The following is a 5,000-nucleotide window of genomic DNA, read 5'->3' on the forward strand; positions in this document are numbered from 1 at the left end:
GTGTGTGTGTGTGTGTGTGTGTGTGTGTGTGTGTGTGTGTGTGTGTGTGTGTGTGTGTGTGTGTGTGTGTGTGTGTGTGTGTGTGTGTGTGTGTGTGTGTGTGTGTGTGTGTGTGTGTGTGTGTGTGTGTGTGTGTGTGTGTGTGTGTGTGTGTGTGTGTGTGTGTGTGTGTGTGTGTGTGTTTATGTGTGTGATTCACCTTGGTCTTTGGATCACGGGTTGGACTCGTGATCGACAGCTATTTCCCTCGCGGAAGAGAGCTCAGAGCTCGTATGACCGATCTATGGGTAATGCTGTGACCTTACTCGCAAACACCCGCCCAACTCCCCGCCCACGAGAGTTGGAGTTACGACTCGAAGCTCAGCGATATTGAAATTATCTCAGCCCTGGGCAGGATTCGAACCCGGACCGCCGTAGTGATAGTCGGAGACTCTACCATCCGCGCCACAGAGTCGTGTGTGTGTGTGTGTGTGTGTGTGTGTGTGTGTGTGTGTGTGTGTGTGTGTGTGTGTGTGTGTGTGTGTGTGTGTGTGTGTGTGTGTTGCAGGAAATGCCTGTATATTGTCACTGATTAATTCTATACTAACGTGCACACGCGCATGCATTAGCTACACAACGTCAAATCTGGTGGTATCAATAAGCTTCAACGGAGCACCCACTGTCTGCCCCGACCCGCGATCAGTTTGGGTTGACCTCAGATTCAATCCTCAAAGCCACTTGCATCCCGATCGGGGAATCGGCCACACAATGTTATCCTACGACAATTTATTCATTACGTCGATATGATATGATTTTTTTTGTATATATATATATTTTCTTCCTGTATGCATTATACTACGTGCTCACACTCAGTTCTCTGCTGTACATAAATTTAGTCATAAGGAATTTATTCATGTAATTATAACCGTGTTGGCAATCGACACTCATTTTCTTCGCTGCGCCCTAAGTGGCAAGAGTCAGACGAGGCTTGACTACGCTAATCTCAAAACTTACCAATAAAGACAAGAACCCAAGTGTCGCCTTTATCTCAGCTCCTCCAAACTAATGTAGAACAACACAAGTCTACATTTTGGTGGCTCTTCGGTGGGATTTGATATTCGACACTACATCTTCCCTGGAATTCAACACTACATTCCTACGAGGCACCCAAACAGATTCCACGTGCTGAGAAGATACATCATAGATCTACACTCTGGTTGAACATAGCCACTTCTTAACTCTACGCTGAGCTACGTCAAGCTTCATACTTACGAGGGAGCGCTCTTCACTACATCGTCCAGTATCCCACGGCGAGGAAACCCATCTTTGCTGCATCAATTCTACAAGAGATTTCACCAAAAAGACATCTGCAGGAGTGCACATGGTACACATCACTCCCAGCCATGTCCAGTTTATTTTACAGCATTGATTCTTCACACCAACGCCTACATTTGTGTTAACTATTCTTCAAAGATTCTCCCAAGAGCCAAATTCTATCTCATCCCGGATAAGTATATACGATTTTTGTTCTAAATATCACCTAGGAGGCAATTACTCTGTGTGTGTATGTGTTCTTTTTATGAAATTGTCCAAACCTCTTTCTGACACGACATACGGACCTCGTGCACGCAGTCGCTCTGCTCTGAAGTGCAAAACACCGGACATCTCCCCCTTTCTGCTAACAGCTCTTTGGATAATTCGCCTGCCACACAAAACACCACGACAACACATAATCTTATCACCGCTATAAAGAATGAAACACATTACCCAGATTTGACGGGAAGAAAATTCCTGCATACAATATCCTCTACAAGGTTGAATCAGAAATACCACGTAGAAACATCATAGACGACAAAGGTAAAATATCTATTCTAGCATTCAGAATAAACAAAAATAACACATTGGTTGGTGATTTTATTAAGTCTGAACTTTTTGAGGAAACTCAGTCTTATCATCATTCCGTACAGAACTTTAAGAAATCCTTTGCATCATTTGAGTTACTTAGATAATTTCCCCCCTATACTTATTGCCTATGACATACAATTATGGTCCACACCACACCAAAGAGAAAGCTGTGAAAGTTACTTCAACATTTAAAAGTGAACTGAGAAAGAACCTCAAAAATTCTGACTGGGTCTTACACGACAAAGTTTCATTGAAACACGTAGTCTCACTCATGGGGTATTTTCGATTAGTATCCCAATTGCACCCAGACTCACTTCAGAAAGATGGTATATACCATTCACACCAGGTATCATTCTAGGAGAATTCTCGAGGAAATTCTCTGACACTGACAAAGCAATCACCCAGATTCAGAGCCAGTCAGAAACCATTGCACCCACTCGTACAGTAGCCCAAGTCACATGGTCCACACAACATAACATGTGGTCAAGACATACATCTCGCACTCAACATCGCTCACATCAACGCTCTCAACCAAAAAACACAACTGTTTTGTACATACTGTCATAAACCAGGGCACCATACAAACACATGTTACCACAGACAACCTTCATAACCAAACCACCACTGCGATTATCACGGAACATGTTTCCACACGAATGATTGTTATCGTGTGCTGTTAGCACAGAGGCAACACAGACCAAACTCCCCAGATCACTCTCCCGTAAGACATTCATGTAATGCATTTCCTTTGTGACTAACAAACAATAAGATTCAGCGCACATCAAGACTAGACACTCCATACGGAAGTTCCCCCACTAAACCTATCCGTTCATACTCTGGATACCCCAAACATGTTTTCCTTATCCTTAACATTCAGCGCAACTTTCAGTAACACCAAAGTGACAATCTTTCTCGACACGGGTTCCCCAGTAAACATAATCTCAATTCAGAGTTTCCATAAATTCCGCATTACAAGAAAACGTGTCACCATTTTGGAACTCCTCGACGTCAAACTTTGTAATGTAAATTGTGTACCATTCCTGATCGTCGGTAAATTCTCCCTAGACATTAGCTTCAAAGATGAATGCCCATCCATTCCAGTTACCGCCTACATAGCTGACGTTCACTTTCCTGTTGATATCCTCATAGGTTTAAAACTGATGAAGCAACATTACATAATTATCTACCCTGCCCAATATGGTATAATTTATGCCAACCATTTCCTCCCTGCATTACCATCAGCAACTCCTCATGACATAAATCACATTCACGTGGCTGAGCAGGCACAGACATATTATGATCCCTCGTCAGTTGCTTGTTCTCCCTCCGCTTCATCACATGAGGACACCAGTTGTTAGTACAAAATTTTCCACCACCGTCATACAACAGAGTTTCCAATGCTCAACCATTCAAAACCCTCCACAGGACTCTACCTCTTCCACGTTACTGATAGCTGTGGACATTCATTCCAAACGTAACAGAGTACTAACTCTTCCTGCATCAGGTAAACTCAAGTATAAATGCCCAATAAAAATGCTGTTACTTTTTCATCGACTGAGTAAAATTTCTATTCCTCATTGAGGAATGAATTCAATATCACATCCACCCTAGTATCAGAAGTGTTATCTACATTCAAATGCACTCACGCAGTGCTCATCAGCCCAAAAATACTGTTCCCTCATGAGTATACAAAGATACACCAACGAGTTTTTCAAGACCCGGACACCGATGTAATATGTATGCCAGAAAATTACCATGTCATTGGCATTTCCCTCCTTTCAGCCATCAGCTTACCGTCAAAAAAGGTCACACTTGCATTTTAATTGCCAATGACGCTAACAGACCCCTCCATCTCACAGTTGGTACAAACATTTGCGATTTTGAAGTATATCCATCACACATCAAAGTCATGGGAGACCAATTACCTACTTCTCAAGATTTTACCATAACTTCAGGTATGCCCACAGCATAGGAACCCATTGATGCATCATATTTCAACCCCATACATTTCCCTGAAGGACAAGCTGACTTGATTGTACTTTGCAACAAGTTCAGACAAACTATTTCAACTCAGAGTTACTAACCTCATTTAGCATCACATACCCATTCGTGAGAACGCAAAACTATGTTACATTCCCGCATATAGAATACCACACAATAAACGTATGATTGTAGATAACCTTATTCAAAACACGATTGCTCAAGAATCATCAATCAGTGAATGGAATTTCCCTCTCTTTGTTGTCCCTAAACAGGATGGTTCCTTCCGCCTAGTAGTAGACTTCAGGGAATTAAATAAGCTAACTATCCCAGATAGACACCCCATCCCTGTATTGCAAGACCTCTTACACTCCGTCAGTAAAAACAACGTAGTGTTCACGACCTTGGTCCTTATGTCGGAATATTTCCAGATTCCCCTCGCTACATTGCTTTTGACCCATGATAGTAGGCGAGATGCAGGGATGACCCGTCATCCAGGAGGAGCCAAGATAAGAGGGAGGGATGGGGATGAATGGGAATAGAATGGAGTATGTATCCAGACTTTATGGACACCCTGTAGAACAACACAAGTCTACATTGCATACGCTCAGTGTTAAATTATGCGAGTCCTGCATGGGCTCCTAATCTCAGTGAGACACACCACAACACCCTTCAAATCATACAAAACAAAGCCCTAAAAACAATTACAGGCTGCACAAATACAACACCAACAGACCATTTACACCATGAAACAAAAGTCCTCAAAGTCAAGGACCACCTCGACATGAGAGGCACACAAACACTTGCCGCAGCCACCACAAACACATCACACCCGCTACACTACATAGCAGAACACCCACACACACCAAGAAACATTACAACAACACCCAAAGATCTTTATTACGCACAAAGACTCTCTTCTCTTCCTCCACAACCACCAAATACCAGCCTCCGGAAACATATTCATAATCATATCACTCACCGCTCCCTTAACACACTGAAAGACAACACACTGCTGCATGTCAGACCCCCTGATATCCACCCTTCTGAATCCTCTCTCCCACGAAAGGACAGAGTCCACTTGGCCAGACTTCGATGCGGCCACCACCCTGCACTTCTAAGCTACCAGAAGAGGC

This window comes from Oratosquilla oratoria, unplaced genomic scaffold (assembly GCF_046742065.1).
Source record: "Oratosquilla oratoria isolate Oo_2021 unplaced genomic scaffold, ASM4674206v1 SCAFFOLD59, whole genome shotgun sequence".
NCBI lineage: Eukaryota > Metazoa > Arthropoda > Malacostraca > Stomatopoda > Squillidae > Oratosquilla > Oratosquilla oratoria.